Source organism: Magnolia sinica, chromosome 1 (assembly GCF_029962835.1).
Source record: "Magnolia sinica isolate HGM2019 chromosome 1, MsV1, whole genome shotgun sequence".
In the NCBI taxonomy this organism is placed as follows: domain Eukaryota; kingdom Viridiplantae; phylum Streptophyta; class Magnoliopsida; order Magnoliales; family Magnoliaceae; genus Magnolia; species Magnolia sinica.
The window spans coordinates 21,188,005-21,208,796 of NC_080573.1; the positions used below are offsets into that span (position 1 = coordinate 21,188,005).

Consider the following 20,792-nt stretch of genomic DNA (forward strand, 5'->3'; position numbering starts at 1 on the left):
ATTTTCATGCTTGCCCCGGTCATTTTCATGCTTGCCCCACCCTTTTTCAAAGAGCTTGAAACTGGTATGGATTCCTTCGTTGTAGCTCGAATGCCACAAATCGTTTATGTCATCAGCTGGCGTTTGAACTATACAAACCTAATTTGAAAAGGCTAGTTATGTGCAAACCTTAGCATTTGGTTGAATATGTAGTTGTAGTCACTTTCCAAATTCACTCGGTGTTTGGAAGGACCTTGAGAAAGAAACCCAACTGAGAAGCTTTTTGTTACCTGAGTTTACACCTCAAATATCCCATTATTCTAATTATTTTAACCAATTGTAGAATCCATTAGAATATCAATTTCTGAAAATTTAACTCAAGGGCCAAATACAGGGTTAAGAATACATGAATAAAGCTTCCATGGAACTTTCATTCTATAAACATGTTTGAGGATACATTTGAGACTATGTCATATAACCCTTTTTAACATGTATGGTAATCTATTTAGCCTTTTAAGCATGATAGGCTATCCTTAGGTAACTATTGCATTAACTGTATACTCTGTACTGATATTTCTTTTTATGGTAGTGTAATAGTGCTTGAGGAGGTTGGTTGGCTAAATTAGCTTCACCTACCCCAAAATCATATGTGGTATGTTAAGTATATCATTCTAGTTTAGGAGATATGCTTGTTAAATAAATAGACAAAGAAATGAATTGTGAGTTAACTCTTACTCTTAATCTTCATATGGTTAACTCTACCTGATAATCTCATAGTCACTTTCATGACAAACTACATAAATAATTGTGTTCTTTAATTTTCTCCATTGCTTTCACATTTTCAATCAACCATATGATTGTGAGTTCATAATGGTTTCCTACCTATTCAAATAAACATGAAAATCAAAGCCAACAGTAAAACTTAGAGAGGAATGATATGATCGTTGACAAGATAATATGAATAGCACTATCAGGTCTTGAGTTTATTCAATTGTGACGCATAGTTTGGTGATCCAGGCTAGTCGTCTAATGGGTCGCACCGTGAACCAAATTTTTTCCAAAATTTTCTCTAAAAGTAAATCATTCTAGTTTAGGATTCTTACTCTTGCTTGGGTGGTAGACTCTTAGGAGTTTCAACACCCGGTTAAGCATTCGAGTATCCATACGTGGTAAATTCCACTAGTGTGAGTGCATCCGGGTGTTGAAACTCTTAAGAGTCTACCACCCGAGCAAGAGTAAGGATCCAAACTAGAATGATCTACTTAACATACCACATATGATTTTGGGGTAAGAGAAGCTAATTTAGCCAACCAACCTAGTTATTTTCCAAGATTTCATTAGGTCGATGGTCGAAAATCCATTTCAGCGGGGTAAACAAGAAATTGAGCAGGGCAAACATGAAATTCAGTGGGGCAAGCATCGGTTCGATGGTCGAAAATCCATTTCAGCGGGGTAAACAAGAAATTGAGCAGGGCAAACATGAAATTAAGCGGGCCAAACATGAAAATGAGCGGGGCAAGCATGAAAAAGAGCGGGACAAGCATGAAAATGAACGGGGCAAACTAGGAAATCAGCGGGGCAAACTAGGAAAATTAGTGGGGCAAACTAGAAAATCAGCGGGGCAAACTAGGAAATCAGTGGGGTAAACTAGAAAATCAACGGGACAAACTAAGAAATCAGCGGGGGAAACTAGAAAATCAGCAGGGCAAACTAGGAAATCAGCTGGGCAAATATGAAATTTAGCGGGGCAAACTGAGCGGGACTCCACATTTCATGTTTCCCCCGATCAATTTCTTGTTTTTCCCACTGAATTTCATGTTTTCCCCACTGAATTTAATGTTTCCCCCGCTGAATTTCATGTTTGGCCCGTTCAATTTCGTCTTTGTCCCGCTCAATGTCGAGGTTCCCTCCTTCAATGTCTAGGTTCCCTCCCACATATGGGGTTTTGGTGTATACATATTCCGATGAAAACGGAGGGGTATTGAACATGATGTATTACAAATAAAAAATTATTGTGGACCGTAGCAAGCATAATCTGATTGCGTACTAAGTTAGTCAGTACACTTCCATTGTACTGAGTAAACTCAGTTGGGCCCACATTGAATGTATGTAGTATATTCACGCCATCCATCCATTTTTCCATCTAATTTTAGCGGTTTAGCCCCAAATTAAAGCATATCAAAAGATCAAGTGGATCATACTGCGGGAAACAGTGGGCATAATGATTTCCACCGTTGAAAAATAGTGGGCCCAACAGTGATGTTTGTTTGTTATCAAAACTTGTTTATTGATTACAGACATGGATTAATAGAAAAAATAATTATAAGCTTGATCCAAAACTTTTGTAGCCCCTAAGAAATGATCAACAATAGAAGTTCAATTCAAAATTTCATTTGGTATGGTCAATTTGAGCGTTGGATACGTTTAGATTTATCCGCTCAAGCCATGAAATTATTTATTAAGTTTGCCTCACCGAATTTCATGTTTGCCCGCTCAATTTCATGTTTGCCTCATGATTTCCTAGTTTGCCTGATTTTCTAGTTTGCCGTCGATTCCCTAGTTTGCCTCGATTTTCATGTTTGCCCATTGATTTTCTAGTTTGCCCCACTAATTTTCTAGTTTGTCCGCTGATTTTCTAGTTTCCCGCTCGATTTCATGCTTGCCCTGATTTTCATGTTTGCCATGATTTTCTAGTTTGCCCATTGATTTTCTAGTTTGCTCACGATTACTAGTTTGCCCCCGATTTCCTAATTTACCCTGCTGATTTTCTAGTTTGCCCGCTCAATTTCATATTTGCCCCACGATTTTCATGTTTCCTCGGATTTCTAGTTTGCCGTGATTTTTAGCTTGCCCTGATTTCCTAGTTTGCCATTGATTTTCTAGTTTGCCACGCTCAATTTCATGTGTTGCCCGTGAAGTGAATGTGTTTGCTCCGCTCAATTTCATGTGTTGCCTTGCTCAATTTCATGTACGACTGAAAGTTGGGCGGGTTCAACCCAACCGACCCGTGACCGACCCGACATTGGGTTGGGTTCGAGCAAGATATATTAGGTCTAATCTCAAGCTTGGGCTATACAAACGCCAACCCGATAAAACTTAGGTTAGGCTTGGATTGAGTTCTCAGGTTGCCTGGCCCAACTCGAACCCGATCAATATATTACTTACTTATAAATTATAATTGAGTGTAGATTGTTTGTATAAAAGGTACACTAGTGATGTTGAGTCTCATTTGTCCACGTCATTTCCAAGGACTCAAGCTAACAAGATATGTCGGATTTCTTTCTCCCAAATAGATTGCGTGCTATGCTACATGACTTTTTAAAGGAGTAGTCCTATGTTTTAGGCTATTTTTTTAAAGAAAAAAATGAAGTTCTTTATGATAAATAATCACGTATATAATTAATAAAATCATAAATACAAAAAATAAGTCCTATATTGAAATATAATAAACTAATGTAATAACGAAAATATTAGCACGTATACACCCGACCAACCCAATCAACCCGTCAAGCCCTCTTAGGTTGGGCTTGCGTTGAGAATTCCCAACCCAAGATTGAGTTAGGTTGGGTCAAGGTTTAGGTATAGGAACCTTGGGTTGGGTTAGGGCTGAGCATCAACCCGCCCGACTTTCAGCCCTAATTTCATGTTTGCCCTGCTCAATTTCATGTTTTCCCCGCTGAATTTCTAGTTTGACCGCGAAGTGATTGAAATTGACCACGAACTGAATGAAATGGATTTTCGACCATCGACCCGATGGAATCTTGAAAAATAACTAGGTTGGTTGGCTAAATTAGCTTCTCCTACCCCAAAATCATATGTGGTACGTTAAGTAAATCATTCTAGTTTAGGAGATATGCTTGTTAAATAAATAGACAAAGAAATAAATTAAAAGATAGAAAAATATTTTTATATACTTATATATACATATTTACATAATTATGTATTAGAAAAAAATGTAAGGGAGAAAAAGTTCTTCATGTAAAAAATAATAAATAAATAAATAAGAGAAAAAGGTGCAAAGCATTACAGATATGGCTACGGTTATGAACATATATATATATATATTTTTTTTGCAATGTTACTTTTGTGGGTCCCATCATGAGGTCTGTGTTATATCCAAACCGTCCATCTATTTGGCGAGCTCATATTAAAGCTTGAGACGAAAAATAAGATAGATCTAACTATCAAGTGGACCACATTGTAAGAGGCAGTGGGGAATTGAACGTCTACCATTGAAACCCTTTTAGGGGTCACAGAAGTTTTGGATCATTATTAAATTTGTTTTTCCTCTTCATCCAGACCTTTGTGACCCTATGAATGAACTTAGACAGGGAGGATTTCTCACAAACATCACAGTGGGCCCCACCTGAGTTCCCATCGCCGGACCGTCCGTCAGCGCTCGTCTCTGCACGCCAGCCAGAGGAAGGCAGGGGTATTTTCGTCCTCAAATTCGGTGTCCGTACGAGGAGGTCCAAGTGCGTATGTTAAGTTTGTATTGCTTCGTAAAAACCACTGGATAAAAGGTGGGGTCCACAGTCGTAAATTTCTCAATGGAAAAGCTTGGAATTACATTAAATAGAATTACAATACTATGTAGGTACGCATCCACATGTGGACACACGTGTCAATTGTGTGAGATCCGAGCTTTCCATCAGGTTATATACACTGTTTAGATCTTCTGGCATAAAAAATTCCATGCCATTTCACACCTAAGGTGGGCCACAACATGTCAAAATAAATGAATGGCTAGAAAAAAACTAATTGTTAATTTACTTTGTTTCTTGTGGCCCACCTGAAGAGTGAAATCATCTTATTTTTGTAGGAAGAAGATGTAAGCAAGCTTTATAAGTGTCATACAGTGTAGAAGATCACTACTTTCTCGATGAAAAAGATGAATTGGTCTTTCAGGGGTGTTTGGTTGCACCAAATATCATGATTCATGATATTTGGCGCAACCAAACGTGCCCTTATCTTTGCCGTTGATCATTGCACTGTGGACCCCACAAAGGTCAAAACATCTCCCTAAATGCTAAGTAAAGGCCAAGGCAAATTGCACTTAGCCTATGATGGATTACACCATCGCGACGAGTAGGCCGCCAGCAGGTGGGCCACATGGGAATGAATTGAGCTAGTCTGTTGGGCTACGTGGCTGAACCTTTAATCGACCATCCTTAAATAACATCCTATCCATCCATCATGTGTGTCCCATTGTTTTCTTCCTGGTTTCAAAAAATCAGGCCTATCCAAAACTCAGGTGCAGCACACCACAAGGAACAGTTGGGATAGGAACACCCACCATTAAAAACCTTCCAGATTGTGTGTGAGGTCCACTGTTTTTATATACCATCCAATTCATTCAGAAGATATGCTCCAACAGGATTAAATGATACTACAATAATCAGAAAATTCCAAAACTCAGGTGGGCCACACCACATGCTTTTAGAGCTTTCAAGGACGATCTGTACAGTGTGGCACACACGAGTTTTGGGTTGACCTCCATTTCTAGATCTATGGTGAACATGAGGGTTTGGATATAGTGGATGAATTGGATGTCGTGTACACATCATGGTGGGCCCCACACATGACATTGTAGATAAGATAACTAGGCCAATTTGGCCCATTTACTAGCCTCCATCGATGATCATGGTCATGCTTGGTGCGTAAACTGTAACTAATGGCGCACGTTAGATGCACTTCTCCAGAGGCTTGCTTACCACTTGATCATCTAACTTCTTTCATCACCAACAGAACATTCCAATTTCCAAATGGAATATACGCAATGCCAGCAAGTTTCCATGAACCCTCATGCCCACGTTAGCATGAACTCAGATAATCTCCACACAACTGCCACTTGATACTCGATGGTAAGTGAAATAGCTCATGTAGCTCATATACTGCTGCTAGTCACGGTTTTAAGACGTGGACAAGACTCGTCCGAGTCGACTCAGACTCTGGTATGAGTTGCCGAGTCTTTTAACAATGCTACTTAGGCTATCAAGTGTCACCAGGTCAGATTCAGTCACATCTCTATTAGCAGAATCTGATTTGGATTCGAACTGAGGCTACCATACATGTTGTCTTGAATATGAACCGTTCATTTGAGATAGCCGATCAGTATACAGATTCAAAACCCAAATGCAGGTAGTGGGTCTAAGAAAAAAGAACCAACCCATGCACCTAAAAAAAAAAAAAAAAAAATTCTTTTTATTTTTTAAAATTTTTTACACACCCTCACCCCACTCTCACACACTCACACACCCACCCGGACCACATGGCAGGTATCCATCTTAGTAAGCTGTATATATAACTGTATATACCTATCCTTTGAATATCCTCTCGTGGTCAGATAGGTTACTGGATTTGCAGGTTACTTTTTTAGCTTTTGCGAAGGTTCTGAGATTGCATATCCCGTCGGCATGGCTTATGTGATTGGGACGCTATAATGCTGTAATCTTCCATATCTTACACTCTTTAAAGAAACACTGTGATGGGATGAGAAGCTTTAGAACTAGCTTTGTTTATATAGTTAGGAGTTAGAAACCCACTGAAACTTCTTTCTCTAAGGCTCTGCGTGAATTTGTTTATCCTAATTCAATTAAAACACTATGAGCGTGACATAATTATAGTGCATTATCCTTTATATGATTTTAGATGAATCACAACTGAGTAGGGTCCAATGATACTCTCAATTAGACAATCCAACCCTTAAGGCAATCTACACCATTGATCAATAAAGCCCATCTTATAGAATTCTTACAACCCCACCCAACACATTTCTCAATCAAACCCCACACTTGACCGAGTCGATTTTAATAAAATTTGCTGCAATTGAACTAGAACCCATTCAAGAAATAACCATCAAAGGACACCATGCCATACATGAGTGCACATGCATGCCAGCATGACAAGCTCATGAAAGATCTGAGTCGTTCATTACCATCATCAGGTGTTCATATTTCGTATAATACTTTAAAAACCTTACACCGAGTCACACGTCATTCACCGCTCAATTGGAACCGGAACGAGTCAGGACGAGTCGCAGAGTAAATAAACCACGCTAGTGGGTCGGCAGAGTAAGTGGATGGTTCTGGTGTTAAATGCTTCACTAGCGGCCACTTGCTGCAAGGAGAACGAAAGAGAAGAGTCCCCATCTCCGTGGCAAGCACTAGGAGATAAACAAGTGGCTCTGGTGGGGCCCACCCAAAAGGAGATAAAGCCAAATTTCAGCTTGATGATGGCCCACTCAACCGATGGTGAAAAGGGAGGGTCAGTTCAGCCAACTTAGTCTCTTAACCGTTGCCAGCTTTTTCTTTAGTAGTTTTCCACTGCCTTTAGTCGACAGCATATATGCTCCCCTTTCAAAGGAGAAATGAGTCAGTCACTGTCCCTGTTAGAAGGGTGCTGATTGGCCAGCAACCCATACAACGTACTATGGTGAACAATTCCAGCGCATGTGGACACGGATTGCGTACTGATAGCTTTAGTAGCGAGGTGGCTACTGATAGTGCTCTAAGCTATCATGATTTATGTGTCCTAACTCCCATCTATGCTTTTTAATACCATTTTATAGCATGAGCAGATCCAAATCTCATATTGACCACACCACGGGGAAGAGAGGTGATTGAACACTCACCATTGAAAACTAGAGGTGTACATGAGTCGACTCGACTTGGCTCGATCCTCGAGCTTGATTGGCTAGCTCGGCTTGGTTCAGTCAGCAGCTTGGGCTAGTTCGAGCCGAATTTAAGCCAAGATCGAGCCGAGTTTGCCTGTATAACATTTTCACAAACATATGGACTGCACCTTCATATCTCACCGTATGCAAAACGACAGTAGTGGTTTTACAAGTATTTCATCAAACACCTTTTAAGCAACATAAAAAATTAGGAAAAAAAGGGTATTTGTTTCATATACATACCTTCCTTGCCACTAGCCACGCTTCGTTGAGTCATTTCATCAAATACTTGGTGAGCAACATCAATATCAAAGTAATCGAGTTATCGAACTGGTTCGATTTGAGTTCGATTCGAGTTGGGTTCGATTCGAGTCTAGTCGAGCTCAGGCAAGCTTGAACTCGGTTCGAAATTTTTTCGAGCTCAAAAAATCAGCTTGACTTGGCTCGAACTCAGTTTCAAACCAAGTCAAATCAAACTTTTTTGAGTCAAGTCGAGCAGGCTAACTGAGCTAACTCGGTTCATGTACGGACCTATTAAAAACTTCTTAAGAAGCACACAAATTTTGAATTAAGGTGATATTTGTATTTTCTCTTCATATCTGGCGCGACCTAATCAACTGGTTGGATGATAAATAAACACTGAAGTGATCAATAAGAAGTTTTTAATGGTGGGTGCTCAATTGCCACTGTTTTCTTTTGGTGCGGACAACTTGATATTTGAATCTTACTCATTTTGGCTCATGCTCTATCATAATTTGGACAAATATTTGTGTGGCTTAGAAAATATTTATATGGCTTAAAAAATACCTATATATCATGCAGGGCGACTGAGCACTGTAAGTATTCACCTTGCTATATATTGACCTTGTCAATACGCAATCCGCGTCCAGCTCATGTAGCCTGCCACAGTACACGTGGCATACATGCACTATAATATAAACCGTCCGTATTGTGGGACCCACTGCAGATGGCGGTTGCCGTAGAATAAGATTGAACGGACAACCTGACATCTTGTAAATGGATGCTTGTGTTTTATCTATTTATTTTTTATTTTTTCACACATGCGCTCACATCACTATTTCCCCATCATGATTATAGGATTGGTTGATGCAAAAAACTGGTGTGCCCTCCTTGGATCCTTTACCTGCACAGGAAGAATACAATGGAGACCCTGGCTAGAGCCGGGGACCCTCTAATGCCAAAGTCAGGACTAGGATCGCGTTAAAGGGTTCTAGAGAGAGTTTTTGCGTACCTTTCACCTTTGAAGTCCCTTATATTTATAGGAAGGGGAGGATCCCATCGTGCTAGGATTCTTTTTTTGATATCTTGGAGATTCAATGCCAATCCATTTTTGGACTCTAGCCGATCCCGAAATCCTCGGGATCAGGGATCTTTCTGGATTTTAGGGAAGGTGTTTCACTTTACACCGTTTTTTCCTTTCTCGGCAGATTTTACCTATTGGATCGGGCCTGGCCGACTCTATTAATAAGTGAGTCTCAGCTGGCTTATAAAAGGTTGAGCTACTTGACTTCTGTCGGATGAGGCGAGATCGATCGATAATCAGTGCGCCTTCTTAATCCGATAGCTGACTCTATAACTGACCTAAGGATAGGTCGGTTTTATGGCCGGTCCTGTGGCTTCTGAGCATTGGGCCTTTAGTCGGTCTCTTTAGATGCTGCTGCCTCATTTGTCGAGCCAACTTCGTGCCTCTCAAAGATTCTTTGCCTTATGGCTTAGGACTTTGTAAGCTTCAGTCTGCATTGGTTCCTTTTAATCTGAGCTAAGTCTCTCCTTTAGGCTTTGGGTATACGTGCCTCGGGATCCCAGGTGGTGTCAGTAGAGTTGGTCCATTCCATAGCCGAGTCTTTAGACTTGTACTATTTTTCCCCAACAGTAAGCCCCCTGCTCCTTACGTTAACTTTGTTGATGCTAAGGAGTAGAGAGTTGTTGAGTCGGCTTGAGCTGGGACCGACTTTATGATGGAGCATCTATTGCTTGCAAGTATTCTATATTGTCTAGAATATGCGTCAGTTCGTTGATCGAGACTGCACGAGTGGGAAGCCGCCAGGATGTCTTTTCACCTTATGAGAGCCGGACACACGGCGAAAAAGGTGCTCACGTCGCCCAAATCGCGCCACGTGTCGGGCGGGGGAGTCGAAGCAGGCGTCGACTCGACTCCTTAAATGCACTTGCCACATGGCAAGGCTATAAAAGTGTAACGCCCTGAAATTCGGGGGTCGAGCATAACTCAGCTCCCGAGTTCCAAAACATCACTTATGCAACATATTTAATGATGGATGTATGTTGTCTGTATTACTGCATAAAACATGGAATAGATTAAGCCAAAGTGCAAATATAATTCAGGGATAAGTGAAGAAAGCAAGCGGAAGACTTAAGGAAATATATGTGTGTACATGTGCGAATCCCTGAAATACATACACATACCAGGTCGTAATGTAAGTGTTGCTATCAAAATTACAAGTATCAATTTACATCATTTAATTCTCAAAAGAAATCCCAGCATCCTGCGCATCAGAACAAGGCTCACTAGAGCCCGTCTGAAAACTGCATAAAAGAGAAAGCAGCCTCATCATCATCCATCTCCCGATCTGCCTCAGAAGTCACATCAACATCTGCAACATTAGTAACTAAGACAGATCTGGTGGGTATTTAACACCGCCCCAGAAAGTAGGAGTGAGTGATCAACCCAGTGGAATAATAAAGCACAGGTTAACATGTTATCAGTTCAATCATGCAATAATGATAAAGCAGAACAATTATACAAGTCCTAAGTACTCTTGTTAATGTAAGGATGTATGCAGAATGATGCGTGCCCTCACGCGTACACCCTCAGCGTCTTCATCTTACGTTACGCATGACATCGCCTCAAAGTGCGCCACATCTACAAAGCACATGCAAATGCGGTGCATGAATATGATTACCAAGTTGTTATTAGTCCTTTTCATACAGCAGAATTGGGAAGCTAAGGTACCTTCCTCATATCATCATCCAAACAGTGATCCATTCTAGGGTCGTCAATCCTAGACATCTCATACGATCATATGGTTTGAGGTCGTTGCAAAGGGCTCGTTACCAATCAATGCACGCCTATCATACCCTCGTTACTACACCAAGGCTCGTTACCTCAATGCGGTATCTAGGCATGCTCGAGGTCACTACAAAGGGCTCGTCACCAATCAATGTAGGCCGACAGCACGAATATAATGTCTCATACCACCATAATCGGCTCACAAGTTTGGTTGCTCATTGGTCACTACGGGGAGGCTCGTCACCCTAGCGTAGGCCGACAGCTCGACCACGGTGTCCCATACCACCATGTCCAGCTCATGAGTCTTAGCGGATCAAGGTACCATGGTTAATAGGATTTCATTGGTAAGTTTGGTACCCTAGATTCAAACAGGAGCGTCCATATATGGTGAACATACATCGGACAATCGGGTTACTTGACGAACTCGACTAGCACGAGTGCACGTTGGGTTAAGCGACATAGAGTGCGCAAACACTCCGCGTGGCCAAACCACTGTCGACAACTCTAATACGACTCAGGTTCGTCTAATCACGTCCTTCGTTGCGAAAGCAATCTCAGCCACGAACTTAAGGCCGATTACCGATTTCCTGGACTAATGCATAGTCCCACACACATTACACTACAACAGATATTCGTATCTACAATTTAGAATAGTGATGGAACAACAACTTAAATCATGTAGTACACAAGCATTTGAAGAATATCAACTTAACATTAATGTAAGCATAAGTAATGCTTGAACTTAAACAACAAGGAATGTAACTTACATGAAGGAAATCATACACACTAGTGGGAGAGTTGAGAATCGCTTCTCAATGCCCACACTAGATTGATATATCACACTTTAGATCATTCAGACATTTCTACAAACACTTAGAATACATAACACAACATACGTGACGTATATTGAAATACACACATATGGACAATTCCTTTTGCTAAGGAGTTGTCACACATACATCTAGCATAAGTACACGACAAATAATCATGGCAATCACATGTTCATATTTTATACGCATACGGTACTTTATACATATACATAGAATACACAAATCTCAATATAACACATGCATATCAGGAATACAAAATAAACATAACATTCGGCATGTGAAATCTCATCCATAGTAAGAATAAATCATTCACTGGCATTGAAAGCCTTGAAAACCATAACCTATACGATTAAAGTCCGCACCTTAAGCCAGAAAAGAACACCGAACTGATTTCAGATGATATGTCTTCGTCAACGGCGACAGGATAACCTAAAGCAAGAATAGAAATGAGCTACAACAACACAAAGACTATTCTAAGCTCTAGCACAGATTAAGGTTAGGTTAACTTACCCAAAGATGAACTCAGAATCGCCGGAATAACGATTCAAAAGTGAAGGTTCAAGGATGAAAAAGAATAGAAAAAAATCTAAGATGATTCACCAACTTCTCTCTCACTTTCTCTCCCTTTTCCACTCTCTTTCTTAGCTAGGGTTAGGAAGTTCGTATGGAAAGGAGAGCTAGGGTTTTAAGGTCTATAAATAGGCCTAACATTGACGAAAATAACCCCAGGGCCAAGGTATACTTAGGGTATAACCAAAACCGGCCTCTCGCGATCCAACGAAGCACTTCCGGTGGGCCTATTACCATGAAAGGTTGGACTTAAGCTCACTGACCATAGATCTAGGACAAGCTGAGTTTTCGTACCTACCGGATCTTCAAATCAGCTGTGGCAGACCATACTCAATTCAACGGTCACAGGATCTCGATCAGGTCCACAAGCACAAGGACATGCCTGGGCCACCTTCCCTGATCAGAGGGTGAAATTGAGTCAGAATCCAATGGTCAGATTGCTTAAAATCGTCGCACAAGCGACACGACTTATATTTCATAAAAGCTTATTAAATTTCCAACCGTTCTCACACTCTTCACTCCGGACTCAATCAAATCGACCCAGAACATCACATGGACTTGATTTTCGCGGTGATGGTCAAGCCCAACATGGTGACCGCAACAGCCTAAGATCATCGCTATCGGACTTTTGACGCGCGGTCCAGGTCCGATCCAGAACTTCCAAAAATTCCCAAGAACAACTGGATTTAGTGATGGATCCCAGATTTCAGAGTAACATAGCGCTAACTAATCTACAGATTTTGAGTCATGCAGATCCAATTTAAAGTGATTGATGCAAATTTCAGAAGCAATCGAGTATAACACTAATTACACCAAAAAGCTACTAAGGAAAGATTAACACAAAATTTTGAGGGTCATTACAAAAAGGGGGAGCGGGACGCTAGTCTCCTATTTTTGCGTGCGTTTTTCACGGTTTTCCGCCGTTTTCCGCCATTTTCACCCTTCCCGTCTTCTGCTCCCACATTCTGCCTTTTCCTCAGCCACTCTTGCTGCCCCTGGTGAGTTTTAACTCTCTCCCTCCCTTTTACTTTCAATTGTAGTGACAATTGGTTGCTTACCTCCAAGTGCAGAGGTTCGTAAATAGTATCTCGTGAATACAGGGTCGATCCCACAGGGAGATGAATTGTGAGAAGAAAAAAATCAAATGCAAAATAAACTAAGTAATAAAAATTAATCTGATGATTTGATTTTGAGATTTTTGAATGGATGTAATTCAACTAAATAAAATAACACCCAAGCTTCAAAGTTCCACACATAAGTTAATGTTCTAAAATCATGATGACTTGGATAACACAACTAGGATCTGAGCATTATGGTCAGCCTAATCGGAAAATAAAACAGTTTAAATATTTTAATAAATGATATAAAAGATTAGAAAATAGTGGATTTGCACTATTGACATATATTCTCAAGCGCCAATGATTTTAAGTATTCAATATCTATAAGATAATAAATATCAAAGAAATATAACAGGTTGAGAACATCTCCTATCTAGGAAATCTGATTGATATAGGGTAAGCCTATCTATCAATGTGGATCTCATATGATGGAAACATATGAATCTCACAAGAAGATAAAAAAATAAAACCTAAATAATAGATAACATACATACACCATTCTTCTCATCATTAAAACAATTAATCATCATAATCTTAAAGAAATATTAAACCCATGTGCTTCCCTTCTAGCTTAGGCTAGAGGGAACTTAGAAAAACATAATTAAATTGCAGAAACAAAAAGCAACAAGAAAGAAAGAAGAAAAAAAATGCAAATAGAAAAGATCTAAAATAAAAAAAACAACTTATAAAGCTTTAATAAAGCTTAAAACTCTTTAAAAACCCTAAATATTGCTCTCGAATGCTTCTAATGATCTTTAAGAACGCCCTAGGAGGCCTTATTTATAAGTAAGGAACTCCAATTTTTGTACAAAGTTGAAAACCCTAGAAAACACCTCCAATATACGTATTTTTTCAAAATAGACTTCTCGCTGCATAGTTCATTTAAAACAGATTTCCTGCTACGTAGTTTTTTAAAATAGACTTCAGAGCTTTAGAATACACTTTTCAGGATTCTTCACTTCAAATTTTCGATTCTTTTCATTCCTCACTTGGTTTTCTTGGATCTTTGGCATGTGAAATTTTCAATCTTGGTTTCCTAAGATCCATCCCTTGCCTTGGTGATTTTTTTGAGCATCAAATTCTCAATCCAAGCTCTTAAATTCACATTGCAACACATACATGAGTAAAATAGAATATTAAGATGATTTATGTTTATAAAACCAAGATATAAATGGAGAAAATTATGTAATATTTGAGTCTCAACACACCCCCCCAACCAGCATTTTGCTAGTCCCGAGCAAAATAAGTGAAGAAAAAAAAATAAAAATTAATTTTTTTAAAAAAATTAAAATGAAAAAAATTCCAACTACACCACTTTCACAGGTAATCTCGATTGCATTTAGCATATGCAACAAGCCTTTAAACCCCTAGGTTTCCCCTAGTGGACGAGTTATAGTCTCGTGAGGGTTTCCAGAAATGTTACCTACAAACATTGAAAACAAGAAAAATATTTCAACACTAAAAAATTTATACAATTATGTCCCCATTTGTCATATGAATTCTAAAACAAAACAATACTTAACCTAAGTCTGAAGTTAGTTAGAATCTCGATTTTTTAATCCATTACATCATTGAGTTCAGAGACCTAATCAAAATTTAGAATAGTTATGATCCAATATCCTTAGGTGCTCCGTGACACTAGTCTAACTTTGAGAAATATGCATGTTCTTTATCCTAATTCCTTTCGATCATCCCAAGAATATGAAATCTCTTGTTTTCTCATTTTTTTTCTTCATAACATTATATCCTCATTATTATGGACCACCCTTAGATGAAGATTCCCATCGGGTTTGCTTCATAACCTAAGGTATCGTACTTGTAATGGTAATAGTAATGAATACTTAGGTATCCTTACTCCAGATTACTGACACAATTGTTATGGTCATTGCATTCATGTTCTATAATAAAAATTTCTTTTTTCCATCATTCTTTTTTTTCCTTCAATATTATCTCTTTTAAACATATATCAATGGTACTAGTCATTCAACCTTGTTTGAATCAAAAGTTGTTATTCTAGTTCACATATCATATTCCTTACTTAGTTAGATAGGGTGTATTGTGAATTCAGTACATCAAATTACAACTCACTTTAAACTAGTGATTAGATAATTGAACTCAAGTCTATAATTTTCAGTTATCATATTTCTGACTACAATCAACCTAGACTAAGTATTAATTTTGCCTTTGGAATTCGCAAAATATCATGTTCACATTCTTGTATATAAAAATATTATTTTGAAAACATTGAAATTTTTTTCCCATAAACCAAAAAAAAAAACTTAAACCTAACTGAAACCTAAAAATAATAAAAATAATAATAAAATAAACTGAAACCCTCCAAAAAAAAACTTTCACATGGATGACTATCCACACCCCCAACCTAAAATCTACATTTTCCTCAATGTAATGATAACGTAATGTAGAGAATATAAAAATAAAAGAAAGGGTGGATAGTACCTACCATGAAAAACTCACCTGCTATTTGACACTAAAAAAAATTGAATATGATACAAATCCTGCACAAATGCTCCGTCAGACCAGGAGCATCAATCTGAATATTTTGGCTCATGAAGAAGGAAGGATTCCTCTCCCACATGAAAGTTTTCCACATAAGTCTTCAATCTCTGACCATTAACCTTGTACACATTGCCATTACGTAGATTCTCAATTTCAATAGCCCCATGAGTATATACATTCTTCACAATGAAGGGGCCTGTCCATCTTAATCTTAACTTTCCTGGAAAGAACTGGAGATGAGAATTGTACAATAGAACCTTTTGCCGAGGTTCAAAATTCTTCCTCAGGATATTTTTGTCATGAAAAGCTTTGGTCCTCTCTTTGTAGATTTTAGAATTTTCATAGGAGTCTCTCCTCAGCTCCTCTAATTCATTCAACTCTAATTTCCTTTGTCCACTTGCTTGATCCATATCAAAGTTTAATTTCTTTATTGCCCAGTAGGCTTTATGTTCCAATTCCATAGGCAAGTGGCAAGCCTTCTCATACACCAATCTGTATGGAGACATTCCAATCGGGGTCTTATAAGCAGTCCTATAAGCCCATAAAGCGTTGGATAGTCTGAGGGACCAATCCTTCCTATCTGACCTTATAGTTTTCTCTAAAATGTGTTTGATTTTTCGATTAGAAATCTTAGCTTGCCCACTCGTTTGTGGGTGGTATGGGGTGCTCACTTTATGCTTGATGCTATATTTCTTCATCAAAGCCTTAAATGTTCTATTGTAAAAGTGAGAACCGCCATCACTAATGATGACCTTTGGAGTTCCAAATCTAGCAAAAATATTTTTCTTGAGGAATCGTATGACCACTTTATTGTCATTGGTCTTACTTGGAACTGCCTCAATCTACTTTGAAACATAGTCCACACCAACCAATATATAAAGAAATCCAAAAAAGATGGAAATGGACCCATAAAATCAATACCCCAACAATAAAAAATCTCCAATGGTAAAATTGGGGATAAAGGCATCATGTTGCTCCGGGACACTCTTTCCAACCTTTGACATCTATCACAAGTAACACAGAAAGCATAGGTGTCTTTAAATATGGTGGGTCAGTAAAAACCACACTGCAGGATTTTTATCGTGGTTTTCTTAGCAGAAAAATGGCCACCACATGCTTCCATGTGACAAAAAGAAATAACACTTCGAACTTCATCTTCTAGGACACAACATCTAAAAATTTGATCAGTCCCATATTTATATAAATACGGGTCATCCCAAAAGAAGTTCCTAATATCGGTTTCAAAACGCTTCTTATCTTGTGACTTCCAATGATATGACATTTTTCCCGTTACAAGATAGGTCACTATATCCGCATACCAAGGCAATTTAGAGATCGCAAATAATTGTTCATCAGGAAAAGTGTCTTAGATATGTATCTCCTCAATGGAATCATCTAACACCAATCTAGAAAGGTGATCGGCCACTACGTTTTCTACTCCTTTCTTATCTTTTATCTTTAAGTCAAATTCTTGGAGTAGGAGGATCCATCTCAAAAGTCTCGGCTTTGCATCCTTCTTAGATAACAAATATTTCAAAGCCGAGTGGTCCGTGAAAATGACCACTTTGGATCCCAGTAAGTAGGACCTAAACTTATCCAAAGTAAAAACTACTGCAAGTAATTCTTTTTCAGTTGTTGAGTAGTTCACTTGGGCCGAGTTTAGAGTTTTACTCGCATAGTAAATAACGTAGGGCCATTTTTCTTTCCTTTGGCCCAAAACAGCTCCTATGGCATAATCACTTGCATCACACATTAGTTCAAAAGGAAGTGTCCAATTTGGTGGACGCATGATAGGTGCAGTGGTAAGGGATGATTTAATTTTATTAAAGGCACTTGCACACTCATCTGTCCACTTAAATGGAACATTCTTTTGAAGAAAATTAGTCAAGGGTATAGTAATGACACTAAAGTTCTTGATGAATCTTCTATAAAAACCAGCATGCCCTATAAGTGATCTAATATCTCTAACAGTTCGGGGGATAGGTAGATTAGCTATAATGTTGAGTTTTGAGCGATCTACCTCGATTCCATTTTTAGAGATAACATGGCCCAAAACAATTCTCTTTTAAACCATGAAATGACATTTCTTCCAATTTAAGACAAGGTGTTTCTCTTCACACGTAGACAAGACAAGAGATAAATTGTTGAGGCATTCCTCAAAACTACTCCCAAATATAGAGAAGTCGTCCATGAAAAGCTTAAGAAACTTTCTAACCATATTTGAAAAAATACTTAACATACACCGTTGGAAAGTTGCTGGGGCGTTACACAATCCAAATGGCATCCGTTTGAAAGCAAACGTGCCAAATGGACAAGTGAACGTAGTTTTCTCTGGTCTTCTAGGGCTATCTCTATTTGGTTATATCCGAAATATCCATCAAGAAAACTATAAAAGGAGTGACCTGCTACTCTCTTTAAAACTTGATCAATGAATGGTAGAGGGAAATGGTCCTTCTTTGTGACCTGGTTCAATTTTCTATAGTCAATGCAAACACGCCAACCAATGGTGACATGTGTTGGTATGAGTTCATTATTAAAATTCTGCACAATAGTTATTCCAGATTTCTTTGGGACTACTTGAGTTGGACTTACCCAAACACTATCGGATATTAGGTAGATGATTCTCACATCCAATAATTTGATCACCTCATTTTTTACAACTTCCATCATGTTTGGATTGAGACGCCTTTGAGGTTGTCTAATTGGTTTAGCGTCATCATCGAGGTGGATCTCATGGGTGCATATAGAAGGGCTTATACCTTTAATATCAGAAATGGTCCAGCCCAAGGCTCCTTTGTGGTCCCTTAGAACTTTCAACAATTTAACTCTTGATCCTTCTCTAAAAATGAAGAGATCACCACAGGATAAGTTTTTTTTTTCACCTAAGTATACATATTTAAGCTCATTTGGTAGTAGTTTTAAATCAAACTTTGGAACATTGGTTGGTGATGGCAGAGGTTGCAAGTCCTCGATAGATAGGATTTGAGTGCGCGGTCTCCATTGGTACATACTAATGTCCCGGGTGGTAGTGCTCTCATTATCATTAGAAATTTTAGCAAGCACTTTTTCTAAATCATAATTTTTCAAGTCTCCAATTACTTGAATCAATTCCTCAGTCAGACTAGGTTCCAATTCCTCTTCTTCTATCAAGTAGTCCATGAAATTCAGCTTATGGATCTCATTATTTTCAATGGGCTGCTTACATAGATTGAAAATATTTAGCTCTAGAGTCATGTTACCAAAAGACAAGTTCATCATTCCATTCCTGCAATTTATAATTGCATTTAAAGTACTAGGAATGGGCAGCCTAAAATGATGGGAACTTGAGCACTAGCATTTACACATGGTTCAGTGTCTAGTACAATAAAATCCACAGGGAAGTAGAATTTCTCTACTTGGACTGGAACGTCTTCTAAAATTTCCCTTGGTACCTTAATAGAGCAGTCAGCGAGTTGGAGTGTAATCGTGGTTGGTTTAAGCTCACCTAACCCCATTTGTTTGTAAACCAAATAAGGTACTAAGTTGACACTTGCACCCAAATCTAGCAAAGCATGCTCAATTTGAAAATTCTCAATAATACAAGGAATAGTGGGACTTCCCGGGTCTTTGTATTTGGGTACAACCCTTTGTTGAATGATAACGCTTACTTTCTCAGTAAGGAAGGCCTTTTTGTGTACATTTAATTTCCTCTTTACAGTGCACAAGTCCTTGAGATATTTAGCATATGATGAAATTTGTCTAATGGCATCAAGCAGAGGAATATTGCCAATAACCTTTTGGAGCACATCCAACACCTCTTGATATTTCATGGGGACAGTTGGATTCCGAAGTCTAGATGGGAGCGGAACTGGAGACTTATATGACTTAGTCTCTTTATCCTTTTACTGTTGCGGCTTTTGAACCATAGCCGGTTCATCATTTTCTTAAGACAGTGGCTCATCCTCCGGTATTTCTACCGGTTGCATTATCTTGTTATCGACCTCTTTTCCACTTCTCAAGGTAATGATGGCCTTAGCTTGTTTATGATGTAGCTCACTTGGATTTGAGTCTCCAATGAAATGTGTGTTTCGGGGGTTTGGCACAGGTTGAGAAGGGTGCCTTTTTCCCTAGCATTTAATTAAGTCTCAATCCTAACCACAGCTGTCTTTAATTCCTGATTTGATTGGATTAAAGACTAATTCATTTGAGCTTGAGAGTTCATGAATGTGGTCAATGGATCCTTCATAGATGATCGCTTTGGTGGGGGCACATATGGTGCATTGTTAGGTGCCCCAGAGAAGTTATTTTGTGGAGGCATTTGAGGTGCATTGGGCGCATTAATTTGTGGTCCATTCCTCCAACTAAGGTTAGGATGGTTATGCCAATTTGGATTATACGTGTTTTCCATTGGTTGCATAACTGACCTTTGGTAATTATTTATAGCATTTGCTTGATCATGCTCATGTGTGATATTTTATACAACTGATATTATTAGACAATTCTTTGTGTCATGGTCTGTACCACCACAAATGCTACAAAAATTACCTAAAAAAGTGTTTGCTTTAACCATATCAACGTTCATAATTTCCAAGGCTTCGACCTTTCTAGCCAATGTAGCGAATTTTGCATTAAGGTCGTCTTCCTCTCTTAGGACATACATTCCCGCTTTCTCTCTAGGAATGAGTCTAATTTGGTCTGATTTAGCAGAGACATCCCATGTCTGCGTATTCTCTGCTAACATATCTAAAAAATTCCAAGCCTCATTATGATCTTTGTCAAGAAAGGTTCCACCACACATCATCTCTATGAACTGACGGGTATCCATGGTGAGCCCCTTTCGGAAAGCATCAATCACATGCCATGTTTCATAACCATGATGTGGACAAGTAATTAGAATGTCTTTGAAGCGCTCACAAGCTTGAAAAAATAGTTCATTCCCCTTTTGGGAGAATGACATGATTTCTTCTTTTAGTGCATTTGTTTTGTGCTCGGGAAAGAACTTTTTCAAAAACTCTCTACTTAAGGCTTACCATGAAGTGATGGTATTAGGTCTTAGAGAGTTGAGCCATGCTTTG

At 38.8% G+C, this 20,792-nt stretch overlaps 1 non-coding gene across 1 annotated transcript; it reads left to right on the forward strand.

Annotated features, from left to right (window-relative positions):
* Positions 1–20,585: 20,585 nt before the first annotated feature.
* Positions 20,586–20,692, forward strand: LOC131223173 (small nucleolar RNA R71). The gene has a single exon (XR_009160318.1). It is a non-coding gene; the product is annotated as a small nucleolar RNA R71 (small nucleolar RNA).
* Positions 20,693–20,792: the final 100 nt, after the last annotated feature.